Source organism: Anabrus simplex, chromosome 1, assembly GCF_040414725.1.
Source record: "Anabrus simplex isolate iqAnaSimp1 chromosome 1, ASM4041472v1, whole genome shotgun sequence".
In the NCBI taxonomy this organism is placed as follows: Eukaryota; Metazoa; Arthropoda; class Insecta; order Orthoptera; family Tettigoniidae; genus Anabrus; species Anabrus simplex.
Genome location: NC_090265.1, coordinates 1630894664 through 1630910925, shown reverse-complemented (window position 1 = coordinate 1630910925; position 16262 = coordinate 1630894664). Strand labels below are relative to the sequence as shown.

At 44.1% G+C, this 16262-nt stretch overlaps 1 pseudogene; it reads right to left on the bottom strand.

The window, feature by feature from the left end:
* LOC137498566 (NADH-ubiquinone oxidoreductase chain 5-like) overlaps window positions 1-16262 on the bottom strand; it is a 48615-nt pseudogene that overhangs the window by 1800 nt on the left and 30553 nt on the right.

Here is a 16262-nt window from a genome sequence, read left to right as displayed (position 1 = left end):
CTCCCTTTAATACTAAAATATTTAATGGTAATCAATGAAGAAATAGCAAAATAAATTCACGACTATATCCTCTTGAACAAGAGTAAATCCCAGAATATATTGTACCATGTTGGCTATAAGCATATAAATATAAAGTGTATACCGCTCTAAAAATGACAACAATATTAATATAAATATAGATACTCATGATCAAGCAACTAGTCTATTAAACAGACTAATCTCACCTATTAAGTTTTAAGAACGAGGCGCAGCTATATTAGAAGAACTAAGAAGAAATCACCATATAGCCATCGAAGGTATAAAATTCATCAAACCCTTAATTACTAACATTCTTCGTCTACCAAGACGGCCATACGTAATATTAGCTAATGCAAAAAGACCAGAAGAATATAGTCCATGAGCAATTATAAGTGTATAACTTCCTCTAAACCCTCAAACACTTAGTGTTATTAAACCCCCTAAGACAATCCCTATGAGAAACCGAAGAATAAGCAATTAAAGCCTTTAAATCCGTTTGATATTGAACCCGACAGGGGCATGATCCAAGGACCTTTGGTTGATATTGATCTTCGTAATTACGCACGCAATGTTATTTAAGGGAAATAATGCTGAAACTGATTAATATTCATATCATTGATAGAGGTAATACCGAAACTAATTAATATTCATACCATTGAGATAGATAAATTGTGTCTTTTAAAATTATTCCACGAGATTTCTTTGTCTGCGACTTATTGCGCAGTATTATCCTTTTTGTAGCGGGGGCCCGCAGAGGAAGCCAAGCCAACATAGACCCGGGAGGGGTCATGAATAGGGATTCCCCGTGCCATCGCTCGAGAGAAGACATCCCTCCTTAAGAGTCAGAGAATGAGGGGAACCAACTTTTTCGAAACGAAATATAGGAGCCATCTTGGACTAGGACTAGCCAACTTAATTACCTACGATCCAGAAAATTAATGAAACTCAAATTATGGAGTCGTCTCCCGATTTAAAAGGGATAAATGTCGCTGGGACATTTATTTAGAGTGTTTAATGTACCTTTTCTTGATAACTTTCAGAAGAAGAAAGAATACTGTGTGGTTCCTGCGTGGAAAAATACTGGCCCATTTGGTTAGTCTCATGACACGTCCTCGAAGAAGGGAGTTCACCACGCAAGGAGGGGGAAACCGGACAGATTTTAATTAATTGAAGGAGATCCATCGAAGGATAATTGAATGGTTATGTCTCAATCGCATCAACTAAATATTGGTCACCGATTAGCCGTACTATTATACCTCGAGTATGCCGTGAATAGGCGATACGCAAATTAGTGGAAGGGGAATCGCTCCCTTGTAAAAACTACTGCAGTAAGGGACGAGCGTCATTCGGGGCTAGCGGCTCATCGGCGGCGAAGCTATGCTCGGTTAAGCCCTCGTTAGTTCTTTGTTCAAGTGAAGTTAACTCCCATTTTAAGTGAAATAATAGAATTCGCATAAACAGTGTATAGTTTGGTCTCTGTGACGCCAGTGTTAACCTTTTTATAAAACCGTGATGTGTAAAGTAATATTATTATCATTACTATAGTATAATAATCTTACGTAGCAGCAGACTGAATAGTGGCCGAGAGATAGACGAGATTCGGTACTGAACCGCGGACAACGTAGTCGCTTTCGAGATCGTGACCGGACGTTCACAGTGAACGCTGTTAGACAGAGTGTGGAATTAAACAGTGGCGTTGTGTGTGTACAGGATTAACTGCCAGTGGCTCCACCAGCACGGAACCATGGACTCTCAACTTCAAGTTGGAATGGAAATGGAAGTAATCACCGCGGTGCACATGGACCAGGAGTAAGCTCAGGATGGACCTCCTGAGCTGACGAAGGTGTCATCATGTGATAGAGAAGAGTACAAAGTTTTAATATCTGGCATGCATAGAGGGGATGGGAAATGTTTATTGTAAACTGACGCTATAAGAGATTAAAGATGTAGTCCTGTTGAAATAGAGCGCTGAAATGGGCGCGTAGTTGTTAATTTTTAGTTTAGGAAAACGACGACAGCTCTGAGTAATTGATTGTAAATAATTTAGGGAATATAATACTTTAGCTTTGCATGGGGTAGAGATTTATTCAATTATTTCTTTCTTGGGAGATTCTGTTTGTTTATTGGCGTCAGAAGACCAGGAGTAATCAGTTTAGGGGAGTGCAGTGAGAGTAGTTTTTAATTAGAGTAATCATTAATTTGATAAGTGCATGGCAAGTAAAACGATAAGTGCTACAGTGCGTAGGGCACGTAACTACGAGGCTCAGCGGCCGAACTGACAGCCAAAAACCCCACCCTTTGAAATACTTAGATAGGAAGTGATATGATTAAATTTGATTATGTGATTAAATTTACCGGGGAGTAATCATAATGCGTGCGTCAATAATCAATCCGTGTGAATATTAATTAATTAATGAATGTACCGCCGTGTGACGATAAAGTAACCATGTTATTTATTTTCTTTTCCGGGTTGAACCGTGTTGTACTTGTACGCATATCACGTACAGTTTGCCGACGTTTCGAATACATTGCAGTATTCATTGTCAAGGCGACTGAAATACCCCTACTCGATCCGAGGTAATCAGTCTCCCAGGCAGAATTACACTACTAGAGTGGCCTTGATCTTGGCCTTTTACATCCTAGCCTATCTGGCTGACGTAAGCCCCGGCTGTCTCGCGAGGCTTCTGGAAAGTTTATGTCACAGCCAGGTAGTGGGGGCTTGCCCGCGCTGTTATGTAATGGGGTTGCGGCCCGTGTGTTTATGTTGTGGTCTGTATGTCTTAAACTATGAATGATGGGCATCCAAGAATTACTGATTTTGTATCCTTCTTCTAAATTTATGTTATTCGGATGTTTCTTGATTTCGATAGCCTCGCGGATTTTTCTTTCCAGATTCCAAGGGATAGCTGCTAGGATCTTGGTCTTGTCAAATGATATTCCGTGCCTAGTTTCGTAGGAATGCTTGGCTACTGCTGAAATATCTGTGTTTTGGTTCTTGGTGTGACGGATATGTTCTTTTAGGCGGGTGGAGATCAGACGTTTTGTCTCACCTACATAACAAGCTCCGCAGCTACATTCAATGTGATACACTCCAGGGGCCTGTAATTCTATTGTGTCTTTTACTGGTGGTAGATAACGGGCTAGCTTACGGTGAGGTTTATAGATAGTTTTTATGTTGTATTTGTCCAGTATCTTGCCGATCCTGTCTGTAGTGTTTTTAATGTATGGCAGTATCGCTGTTTTCTGGCGGGTCAGTTCTTCTTTCCCGTTGTTTTCTCCTGCGGCGGTCTTTTCTTTCTTCTCTTCTGATTTTTTAAGGACTCGTCGGATGTTATTGAGCGAGTAGCCATTTTTCCTAAGGGTTTCCGTGAGGTGTTCTTTTTCTTCCTCGAGGTGCTCTGCGTCAGATATCGGTATGGCCCTGTTTACTAGTGATGTTAGGACAGCCTGCTTTTGTGATGGGTGATGATGAGACGAGGCGTGTAGGTACCTGTCTGTGTGAGTGGGTTTCCTGTATACTGCGCGACTCAGCGTCCCATTGGGGTTACGTATTACTAGCACATCCAGGAACGGTAGTTTTCCGTCTACTTCTATTTCCATGGTGAACTGAATATTTACGTGTATGGAGTTGAGATGGTCGAGAAATAGCTGTAGGTTATTGCTCCCGTGAGGCCAGATTACAAAAGTGTCGTCTACAAAACGGAGAAAACATTTCGGTTTCAGGGCAGATGTAGCTAAGGCTTTCTGTTCGAAGTGTTCCATATACATGTTTGCTATTATTGGAGAGAGTGGCGACCCCATCGCGGCCCCTTCAATCTGTTCGTAGAACTCTCCGTTGAAATAGAAGTAAGTGGCGCTAAGGCATTCTTTAGCTAGTGTTGACAGGTCTTCTGGAAGTTTCTGATCTAATAGCGGAAATACTTCTGTTAGCGGCACCTTGGTGAAGAGTGACGTGACGTCAAAGCTTACTAATAGGTCCGTACTTTCAATTGATTGGTCCTTAAGGAGCTGGATGAAATGTCGTGAGTCCTTCACGTAGGTTTCAGTATTTCCTGTATGTGGCTGAAGTAGTCCAGCTAGGTAGCGGGCGATCTCGTGCGTGGGAGAGCCTATAGCGCTCACGATAGGTCGCAGAGGTATGCCTTCTTTGTGGATTTTAGGCAGGCCATACAATTTTGGAGGTATCGGGTCCGAGGATATCAGTTTCTTCTGTACTTCGGCTGGGATACTGGAATTTTTTACTAGTGTGTGGAGTTTGTTCTTAATGCGGTTGGTAGGGTTCCTAATTTTCCTGTATGTAGAATCGGTGAGTAATTGTTCTATTTTCCGAGTGTAGTCTGTGCGTGTCATTATCACCGTAGCGTTGCCTTTATCTGCGGGTAGGATAATTGTTTCCGTATCTTGACGTAGTGTTTTTAGGGCATGAATTTCTTCTTTAGTTAAATTGGATGGCGGCGGCTTTGCGGATCTCAGTAGACATGATACATCCTGTCTGATCTCCTCTGCAGATTCGGTAGGAAGGTGCCGGATTGCAATTTCTACTTTGCTAATTATTTCTTCTACCGGTATACTATTCGGAGCTACTGCGTAGTTGAGTCCTTTTCTCAAGACCGAGGTAGTGGGTTCACTGAGTGGCTTATCTGTGAGGTTTACTATTACATTCTTCTTCAGTGGAGCAGGTGGTTTCGATTTCTGTTTTTGTAAGAGGCGGTTGAATTTCTTGTTTTGCTTGGCAGTGGCTAGTTCCAGTGTACGCTGGGATTGTGTGTTGCTAATGCTGTCTAACGTGGTCCAATCATTGAGCGACAGAGTGCTGGCAAGTTGCAGGTGGAGATGAAATAATTTATTGTTGAGGTAGTCCAGAGTCTGTCTTGTGTCACTGATCCGTTCTCTGAGGAGTTTTATGCTGGTTTCGTGAAGAATACGGTCAGTCCGTCGGTTCTTGGTGTGATATTTCAGTCTCACACATGCTGGTATAATGCTGATGTCCCTGCAGCGTTTCAGAAAGGCGAGTCGAGCCAGGTAGTTACTCATTTTCTTCCGAAGGTTGTCGAACTGCCTAGTAGCTTTGAGAATATCCTCCCCGTAAAGGTTTCGTATCTTAGAAGTGAAGCTTCCACGGTGTGAAGAATTATTTAATTTCTTTTCCGGGTTGAACCGTGTTGTACTTGTACGCATATCACGTACAGTTTGCCGACGTTTCGAATACATTGCAGTATTCATTGTCAAGGCGACTGAAATACCCCTACTCGATCCGAGGTAATCAGTCTCCCAGGCAGAATTACACTACTAGAGTGGCCTTGATCTTGGCCTTTTACATCCTAGCCTATCTGGCTGACGTAAGCCCTGGCTGTCTCGCGAGGCTTCTGGAAAGTTTATGTCACAGCCAGGTAGTGGGGGCTTGCCCGCGCTGTTATGTAATGGGGTTGCGGCCCGTGTGTTTATGTTGTGGTCTGTATGTCTTAAACTATGAATGATGGGCATCCAAGAATTACTGATTTTGTATCCTTCTTCTAAATTTATGTTATTCGGATGTTTCTTGATTTCGATAGCCTCGCGGATTTTTCTTTCCAGATTCCAAGGGATAGCTGCTAGGATCTTGGTCTTGTCAAATGATATTCCGTGCCTAGTTTCGTAGGAATGCTTGGCTACTGCTGAAATATCTGTGTTTTGGTTCTTGGTGTGACGGATATGTTCTTTTAGGCGGGTGGAGATCAGACGTTTTGTCTCACCTACATAACAAGCTCCGCAGCTACATTCAATGTAATACACTCCAGGGGCCTGTAATTCTATTGTGTCTTTTACTGGTGGTAGATAACGGGCTAGCTTACGTTGAGGTTTATAGATAGTTTTTATGTTGTATTTGTCCAGTATCTTGCCGATCCTGTCTGTAGTGTTTTTAATGTATGGCAGTATCGCTGTTTTCTGGCGGGTCAGTTCTTCTTTCCCGTTGTTTTCTCCTGCGGCGGTCTTTTCTTTCTTCTCTTCTGATTTTTTAAGGACTCGTCGGATGTTATTGAGCGAGTAGCCATTTTTCCTAAGGGTTTCCGTGAGGTGTTCTTTTTCTTCCTCGAGGTGCTCTGCGTCAGATATCGCTATGGCCCTGTTTACTAGTGATGTTAGGACAGCCTGCTTTTGTGATGGGTGATGATGAGACGAGGCGTGTAGGTACCTGTCTGTGTGAGTGGGTTTCCTGTATACTGCGCGACTCAGCGTCCCATTGGGGTTACGTATTACTAGCACATCCAGGAACGGTAGTTTTCCGTCTACTTCTATTTCCATGGTGAACTGAATATTTACGTGTATGGAGTTGAGATGGTCGAGAAATAGCTGTAGGTTATTGCTCCCGTGAGGCCAGATTACAAAAGTGTCGTCTACAAAACGGAGAAAACATTTCGGTTTCAGGGCAGATGTAGCTAAGGCTTTCTGTTCGAAGTGTTCCATATACATGTTTGCTATTATTGGAGAGAGTGGCGACCCCATCGCGGCCCCTTCAATCTGTTCGTAGAACTCTCCGTTGAAATAGAAGTAAGTGGCGCTAAGGCATTCTTTAGCTAGTGTTGACAGGTCTTCTGGAAGTTTCTGATCTAATAGCGGAAATACTTCTGTTAGCGGCACCTTGGTGAAGAGTGACGTGACGTCAAAGCTTACTAATAGGTCCGTACTTTCAATTGATTGGTCCTTAAGGAGCTGGATGAAATGTCGTGAGTCCTTCACGTAGGTTTCAGTATTTCCTGTATGTGGCTGAAGTAGTCCAGCTAGGTAGCGGGCGATCTCGTGCGTGGGAGAGCCTATAGCGCTCACGATAGGTCGCAGAGGTATGCCTTCTTTGTGGATTTTAGGCAGGCCATACAATTTTGGAGGTATCGGGTCCGAGGATATCAGTTTCTTCTGTACTTCGGCTGGGATACTGGAATTTTTTACTAGTGTGTGGAGTTTGTTCTTAATGCGGTTGGTAGGGTTCCTAATTTTCCTGTATGTAGAATCGGTGAGTAATTGTTCTATTTTCCGAGTGTAGTCTGTGCGTGTCATTATCACCGTAGCGTTGCCTTTATCTGCGGGTAGGATAATTGTTTCCGTATCTTGACGTAGTGTTTTCAGGGCATGAATTTCTTCTTTAGTTAAATTGGATGGCGGCGGCTTTGCGGATCTCAGTAGACATGATACATCCTGTCTGATCTCCTCTGCAGATTCGGTAGGAAGGTGCCGGATTGCAATTTCTACTTTGCTAATTATTTCTTCTACCGGTATACTATTCGGAGCTACTGCGTAGTTGAGTCCTTTTCTCAAGACCGAGGTAGTGGGTTCACTGAGTGGCTTATCTGTGAGGTTTACTATTACATTCTTCTTCAGTGGAGCAGGTGGTTTCGATTTCTGTTTTTGTAAGAGGCGGTTGAATTTCTTGTTTTGCTTGGCAGTGGCTAGTTCCAGTGTACGCTGGGATTGTGTGTTGCTAATGCTGTCTAACGTGGTCCAATCATTGAGCGACAGAGTGCTGGCAAGTTGCAGGTGGAGATGAAATAATTTATTGTTGAGGTAGTCCAGAGTCTGTCTTGTGTCACTGATCCGTTCTCTGAGGAGTTTTATGCTGGTTTCGTGAAGAATACGGTCAGTCCGTCGGTTCTTGGTGTGATATTTCAGTCTCACACATGCTGGTATAATGCTGATGTCCCTGCAGCGTTTCAGAAAGGCGAGTCGAGCCAGGTAGTTACTCATTTTCTTCCGAAGGTTGTCGAACTGCCTAGTAGCTTTGAGAATATCCTCCCCGTAAAGGTTTCGTATCTTAGAAGTGAAGCTTCCACGGTGTGAAGAATTATTTAATTTCTTTTCCGGGTTGAACCGTGTTGTACTTGTACGCATATCACGTACAGTTTGCCGACGTTTCGAATACATTGCAGTATTCATTGTCAAGGCGACTGAAATACCCCTACTCGATCCGAGGTAATCAGTCTCCCAGGCAGAATTACACTACTAGAGTGGCCTTGATCTTGGCCTTTTACATCCTAGCCTATCTGGCTGACGTAAGCCCTGGCTGTCTCGCGAGGCTTCTGGAAAGTTTATGTCACAGCCAGGTAGTGGGGGCTTGCCCGCGCTGTTATGTAATGGGGTTGCGGCCCGTGTGTTTATGTTGTGGTCTGTATGTCTTAAACTATGAATGATGGGCATCCAAGAATTACTGATTTTGTATCCTTCTTCTAAATTTATGTTATTCGGATGTTTCTTGATTTCGATAGCCTCGCGGATTTTTCTTTCCAGATTCCAAGGGATAGCTGCTAGGATCTTGGTCTTGTCAAATGATATTCCGTGCCTAGTTTCGTAGGAATGCTTGGCTACTGCTGAAATATCTGTGTTTTGGTTCTTGGTGTGACGGATATGTTCTTTTAGGCGGGTGGAGATCAGACGTTTTGTCTCACCTACATAACAAGCTCCGCAGCTACATTCAATGTAATACACTCCAGGGGCCTGTAATTCTATTGTGTCTTTTACTGGTGGTAGATAACGGGCTAGCTTACGTTGAGGTTTATAGATAGTTTTTATGTTGTATTTGTCCAGTATCTTGCCGATCCTGTCTGTAGTGTTTTTAATGTATGGCAGTATCGCTGTTTTCTGGCGGGTCAGTTCTTCTTTCCCGTTGTTTTCTCCTGCGGCGGTCTTTTCTTTCTTCTCTTCTGATTTTTTAAGGACTCGTCGGATGTTATTGAGCGAGTAGCCATTTTTCCTAAGGGTTTCCGTGAGGTGTTCTTTTTCTTCCTCGAGGTGCTCTGCGTCAGATATCGCTATGGCCCTGTTTACTAGTGATGTTAGGACAGCCTGCTTTTGTGATGGGTGATGATGAGACGAGGCGTGTAGGTACCTGTCTGTGTGAGTGGGTTTCCTGTATACTGCGCGACTCAGCGTCCCATTGGGGTTACGTATTACTAGCACATCCAGGAACGGTAGTTTTCCGTCTACTTCTATTTCCATGGTGAACTGAATATTTACGTGTATGGAGTTGAGATGGTCGAGAAATAGCTGTAGGTTATTGCTCCCGTGAGGCCAGATTACAAAAGTGTCGTCTACAAAACGGAGAAAACATTTCGGTTTCAGGGCAGATGTAGCTAAGGCTTTCTGTTCGAAGTGTTCCATATACATGTTTGCTATTATTGGAGAGAGTGGCGACCCCATCGCGGCCCCTTCAATCTGTTCGTAGAACTCTCCGTTGAAATAGAAGTAAGTGGCGCTAAGGCATTCTTTAGCTAGTGTTGACAGGTCTTCTGGAAGTTTCTGATCTAATAGCGGAAATACTTCTGTTAGCGGCACCTTGGTGAAGAGTGACGTGACGTCAAAGCTTACTAATAGGTCCGTACTTTCAATTGATTGGTCCTTAAGGAGCTGGATGAAATGTCGTGAGTCCTTCACGTAGGTTTCAGTATTTCCTGTATGTGGCTGAAGTAGTCCAGCTAGGTAGCGGGCGATCTCGTGCGTGGGAGAGCCTATAGCGCTCACGATAGGTCGCAGAGGTATGCCTTCTTTGTGGATTTTAGGCAGGCCATACAATTTTGGAGGTATCGGGTCCGAGGATATCAGTTTCTTCTGTACTTCGGCTGGGATACTGGAATTTTTTACTAGTGTGTGGAGTTTGTTCTTAATGCGGTTGGTAGGGTTCCTAATTTTCCTGTATGTAGAATCGGTGAGTAATTGTTCTATTTTCCGAGTGTAGTCTGTGCGTGTCATTATCACCGTAGCGTTGCCTTTATCTGCGGGTAGGATAATTGTTTCCGTATCTTGACGTAGTGTTTTTAGGGCATGAATTTCTTCTTTAGTCAAATTGGATGGCGGCGGCTTTGCGGATCTCAGTAGACATGATACATCCTGTCTGATCTCCTCTGCAGATTCGGTAGGAAGGTGCCGGATTGCAATTTCTACTTTGCTAATTATTTCTTCTACCGGTATACTATTCGGAGCTACTGCGTAGTTGAGTCCTTTTCTCAAGACCGAGGTAGTGGGTTCACTGAGTGGCTTATCTGTGAGGTTTACTATTACATTCTTCTTCAGTGGAGCAGGTGGTTTCGATTTCTGTTTTTGTAAGAGGCGGTTGAATTTCTTGTTTTGCTTGGCAGTGGCTAGTTCCAGTGTACGCTGGGATTGTGTGTTGCTAATGCTGTCTAACGTGGTCCAATCATTGAGCGACAGAGTGCTGGCAAGTTGCAGGTGGAGATGAAATAATTTATTGTTGAGGTAGTCCAGAGTCTGTCTTGTGTCACTGATCCGTTCTCTGAGGAGTTTTATGCTGGTTTCGTGAAGAATACGGTCAGTCCGTCGGTTCTTGGTGTGATATTTCAGTCTCACACATGCTGGTATAATGTTGATGTCCCTGCAGCGTTTCAGAAAGGCGAGTCGAGCCAGGTAGTTACTCATTTTCTTCCGAAGGTTGTCGAACTGCCTAGTAGCTTTGAGAATATCCTCCCCGTAAAGGTTTCGTATCTTAGAAGTGAAGCTTCCACGGTGTGAAGAATTATTTAATTTCTTTTCCGGGTTGAACCGTGTTGTACTTGTACGCATATCACGTACAGTTTGCCGACGTTTCGAATACATTGCAGTATTCATTGTCAAGGCGACTGAAATACCCCTACTCGATCCGAGGTAATCAGTCTCCCAGGCAGAATTACACTACTAGAGTGGCCTTGATCTTGGCCTTTTACATCCTAGCCTATCTGGCTGACGTAAGCCCTGGCTGTCTCGCGAGGCTTCTGGAAAGTTTATGTCACAGCCAGGTAGTGGGGGCTTGCCCGCGCTGTTATGTAATGGGGTTGCGGCCCGTGTGTTTATGTTGTGGTCTGTATGTCTTAAACTATGAATGATGGGCATCCAAGAATTACTGATTTTGTATCCTTCTTCTAAATTTATGTTATTCGGATGTTTCTTGATTTCGATAGCCTCGCGGATTTTTCTTTCCAGATTCCAAGGGATAGCTGCTAGGATCTTGGTCTTGTCAAATGATATTCCGTGCCTAGTTTCGTAGGAATGCTTGGCTACTGCTGAAATATCTGTGTTTTGGTTCTTGGTGTGACGGATATGTTCTTTTAGGCGGGTGGAGATCAGACGTTTTGTCTCACCTACATAACAAGCTCCGCAGCTACATTCAATGTGATACACTCCAGGGGCCTGTAATTCTATTGTGTCTTTTACTGGTGGTAGATAACGGGCTAGCTTACGGTGAGGTTTATAGATAGTTTTTATGTTGTATTTGTCCAGTATCTTGCCGATCCTGTCTGTAGTGTTTTTAATGTATGGCAGTATCGCTGTTTTCTGGCGGGTCAGTTCTTCTTTCCCGTTGTTTTCTCCTGCGGCGGTCTTTTCTTTCTTCTCTTCTGATTTTTTAAGGACTCGTCGGATGTTATTGAGCGAGTAGCCATTTTTCCTAAGGGTTTCCGTGAGGTGTTCTTTTTCTTCCTCGAGGTGCTCTGGGTCAGATATCGCTATGGCCCTGTTTACTAGTGATGTTAGGACAGCCTGCTTTTGTGATGGGTGATGATGAGACGAGGCGTGTAGGTACCTGTCTGTGTGAGTGGGTTTCCTGTATACTGCGCGACTCAGCGTCCCATTGGGGTTACGTATTACTAGCACATCCAGGAACGGTAGTTTTCCGTCTACTTCTATTTCCATGGTGAACTGAATATTTACGTGTATGGAGTTGAGATGGTCGAGAAATAGCTGTAGGTTATTGCTCCCGTGAGGCCAGATTACAAAAGTGTCGTCTACAAAACGGAGAAAACATTTCGGTTTCAGGGCAGATGTAGCTAAGGCTTTCTGTTCGAAGTGTTCCATATACATGTTTGCTATTATTGGAGAGAGTGGCGACCCCATCGCGGCCCCTTCAATCTGTTCGTAGAACTCTCCGTTGAAATAGAAGTAAGTGGCGCTAAGGCATTCTTTAGCTAGTGTTGACAGGTCTTCTGGAAGTTTCTGATCTAATAGCGGAAATACTTCTGTTAGCGGCACCTTGGTGAAGAGTGACGTGACGTCAAAGCTTACTAATAGGTCCGTACTTTCAATTGATTGGTCCTTAAGGAGCTGGATGAAATGTCGTGAGCCCTTCACGTAGGTTTCAGTATTTCCTGTATGTGGCTGAAGTAGTCCAGCTAGGTAGCGGGCGATCTCGTGCGTGGGAGAGCCTATAGCGCTCACGATAGGTCGCAGAGGTATGCCTTCTTTGTGGATTTTAGGCAGGCCATACAATTTTGGAGGTATCGGGTCCGAGGATATCAGTTTCTTCTGTACTTCGGCTGGGATACTGGAATTTTTTACTAGTGTGTGGAGTTTGTTCTTAATGCGGTTGGTAGGGTTCCTAATTTTCCTGTATGTAGAATCGGTGAGTAATTGTTCTATTTTCCGAGTGTAGTCTGTGCGTGTCATTATCACCGTAGCGTTGCCTTTATCTGCGGGTAGGATAATTGTTTCCGTATCTTGACGTAGTGTTTTTAGGGCATGAATTTCTTCTTTAGTCAAATTGGATGGCGGCGGCTTTGCGGATCTCAGTAGACATGATACATCCTGTCTGATCTCCTCTGCAGATTCGGTAGGAAGGTGCCGGATTGCAATTTCTACTTTGCTAATTATTTCTTCTACCGGTATACTATTCGGAGCTACTGCGTAGTTGAGTCCTTTTCTCAAGACCGAGGTAGTGGGTTCACTGAGTGGCTTATCTGTGAGGTTTACTATTACATTCTTCTTCAGTGGAGCAGGTGGTTTCGATTTCTGTTTTTGTAAGAGGCGGTTGAATTTCTTGTTTTGCTTGGCAGTGGCTAGTTCCAGTGTACGCTGGGATTGTGTGTTGCTAATGCTGTCTAACGTGGTCCAATCATTGAGCGACAGAGTGCTGGCAAGTTGCAGGTGGAGATGAAATAATTTATTGTTGAGGTAGTCCAGAGTCTGTCTTGTGTCACTGATCCGTTCTCTGAGGAGTTTTATGCTGGTTTCGTGAAGAATACGGTCAGTCCGTCGGTTCTTGGTGTGATATTTCAGTCTCACACATGCTGGTATAATGCTGATGTCCCTGCAGCGTTTCAGAAAGGCGAGTCGAGCCAGGTAGTTACTCATTTTCTTCCGAAGGTTGTCGAACTGCCTAGTAGCTTTGAGAATATCCTCCCCGTAAAGGTTTCGTATCTTAGAAGTGAAGCTTCCACGGTGTGAAGAATTATTTAATTTCTTTTCCGGGTTGAACCGTGTTGTACTTGTACGCATATCACGTACAGTTTGCCGACGTTTCGAATACATTGCAGTATTCATTGTCAAGGCGACTGAAATACCCCTACTCGATCCGAGGTAATCAGTCTCCCAGGCAGAATTACACTACTAGAGTGGCCTTGATCTTGGCCTTTTACATCCTAGCCTATCTGGCTGACGTAAGCCCTGGCTGTCTCGCGAGGCTTCTGGAAAGTTTATGTCACAGCCAGGTAGTGGGGGCTTGCCCGCGCTGTTATGTAATGGGGTTGCGGCCCGTGTGTTTATGTTGTGGTCTGTATGTCTTAAACTATGAATGATGGGCATCCAAGAATTACTGATTTTGTATCCTTCTTCTAAATTTATGTTATTCGGATGTTTCTTGATTTCGATAGCCTCGCGGATTTTTCTTTCCAGATTCCAAGGGATAGCTGCTAGGATCTTGGTCTTGTCAAATGATATTCCGTGCCTAGTTTCGTAGGAATGCTTGGCTACTGCTGAAATATCTGTGTTTTGGTTCTTGGTGTGACGGATATGTTCTTTTAGGCGGGTGGAGATCAGACGTTTTGTCTCACCTACATAACAAGCTCCGCAGCTACATTCAATGTGATACACTCCAGGGGCCTGTAATTCTATTGTGTCTTTTACTGGTGGTAGATAACGGGCTAGCTTACGGTGAGGTTTATAGATAGTTTTTATGTTGTATTTGTCCAGTATCTTGCCGATCCTGTCTGTAGTGTTTTTAATGTATGGCAGTATCGCTGTTTTCTGGCGGGTCAGTTCTTCTTTCCCGTTGTTTTCTCCTGCGGCGGTCTTTTCTTTCTTCTCTTCTGATTTTTTAAGGACTCGTCGGATGTTATTGAGCGAGTAGCCATTTTTCCTAAGGGTTTCCGTGAGGTGTTCTTTTTCTTCCTCGAGGTGCTCTGCGTCAGATATCGCTATGGCCCTGTTTACTAGTGATGTTAGGACAGCCTGCTTTTGTGATGGGTGATGATGAGACGAGGCGTGTAGGTACCTGTCTGTGTGAGTGGGTTTCCTGTATACTGCGCGACTCAGCGTCCCATTGGGGTTACGTATTACTAGCACATCCAGGAACGGTAGTTTTCCGTCTACTTCTATTTCCATGGTGAACTGAATATTTACGTGTATGGAGTTGAGATGGTCGAGAAATAGCTGTAGGTTATTGCCCCGTGAGGCCAGATTACAAAAGTGTCGTCTACAAAACGGAGAAAACATTTCGGTTTCAGGGCAGATGTAGCTAAGGCTTTCTGTTCGAAGTGTTCCATATACATGTTTGCTATTATTGGAGAGAGTGGCGACCCCATCGCGGCCCCTTCAATCTGTTCGTAGAACTCTCCGTTGAAATAGAAGTAAGTGGCGCTAAGGCATTCTTTAGCTAGTGTTGACAGGTCTTCTGGAAGTTTCTGATCTAATAGCGGAAATACTTCTGTTAGCGGCACCTTGGTGAAGAGTGACGTGACGTCAAAGCTTACTAATAGGTCCGTACTTTCAATTGATTGGTCCTTAAGGAGCTGGATGAAATGTCGTGAGCCCTTCACGTAGGTTTCAGTATTTCCTGTATGTGGCTGAAGTAGTCCAGCTAGGTAGCGGGCGATCTCGTGCGTGGGAGAGCCTATAGCGCTCACGATAGGTCGCAGAGGTATGCCTTCTTTGTGGATTTTAGGCAGGCCATACAATTTTGGAGGTATCGGGTCCGAGGATATCAGTTTCTTCTGTACTTCGGCTGGGATACTGGAATTTTTTACTAGTGTGTGGAGTTTGTTCTTAATGCGGTTGGTAGGGTTCCTAATTTTCCTGTATGTAGAATCGGTGAGTAATTGTTCTATTTTCCGAGTGTAGTCTGTGCGTGTCATTATCACCGTAGCGTTGCCTTTATCTGCGGGTAGGATAATTGTTTCCGTATCTTGACGTAGTGTTTTTAGGGCATGAATTTCTTCTTTAGTCAAATTGGATGGCGGCGGCTTTGCGGATCTCAGTAGACATGATACATCCTGTCTGATCTCCTCTGCAGATTCGGTAGGAAGGTGCCGGATTGCAATTTCTACTTTGCTAATTATTTCTTCTACCGGTATACTATTCGGAGCTACTGCGTAGTTGAGTCCTTTTCTCAAGACCGAGGTAGTGGGTTCACTGAGTGGCTTATCTGTGAGGTTTACTATTACATTCTTCTTCAGTGGAGCAGGTGGTTTCGATTTCTGTTTTTGTAAGAGGCGGTTGAATTTCTTGTTTTGCTTGGCAGTGGCTAGTTCCAGTGTACGCTGGGATTGTGTGTTGCTAATGCTGTCTAACGTGGTCCAATCATTGAGCGACAGAGTGCTGGCAAGTTGCAGGTGGAGATGAAATAATTTATTGTTGAGGTAGTCCAGAGTCTGTCTTGTGTCACTGATCCGTTCTCTGAGGAGTTTTATGCTGGTTTCGTGAAGAATACGGTCAGTCCGTCGGTTCTTGGTGTGATATTTCAGTCTCACACATGCTGGTATAATGCTGATGTCCCTGCAGCGTTTCAGAAAGGCGAGTCGAGCCAGGTAGTTACTCATTTTCTTCCGAAGGTTGTCGAACTGCCTAGTAGCTTTGAGAATATCCTCCCCGTAAAGGTTTCGTATCTTAGAAGTGAAGCTTCCACGGTGTGAAGAATTATTTAATTTCTTTTCCGGGTTGAACCGTGTTGTACTTGTACGCATATCACGTACAGTTTGCCGACGTTTCGAATACATTGCAGTATTCATTGTCAAGGCGACTGAAATACCCCTACTCGATCCGAGGTAATCAGTCTCCCAGGCAGAATTACACTACTAGAGTGGCCTTGATCTTGGCCTTTTACATCCTAGCCTATCTGGCTGACGTAAGCCCTGGCTGTCTCGCGAGGCTTCTGGAAAGTTTATGTCACAGCCAGGTAGTGGGGGCTTGCCCGCGCTGTTATGTAATGGGGTTGCGGCCCGTGTGTTTATGTTGTGGTCTGTATGTCTTAAACTATGAATGATGGGCATCCAAGAATTACTGATTTTGTATCCTTCTTCTAA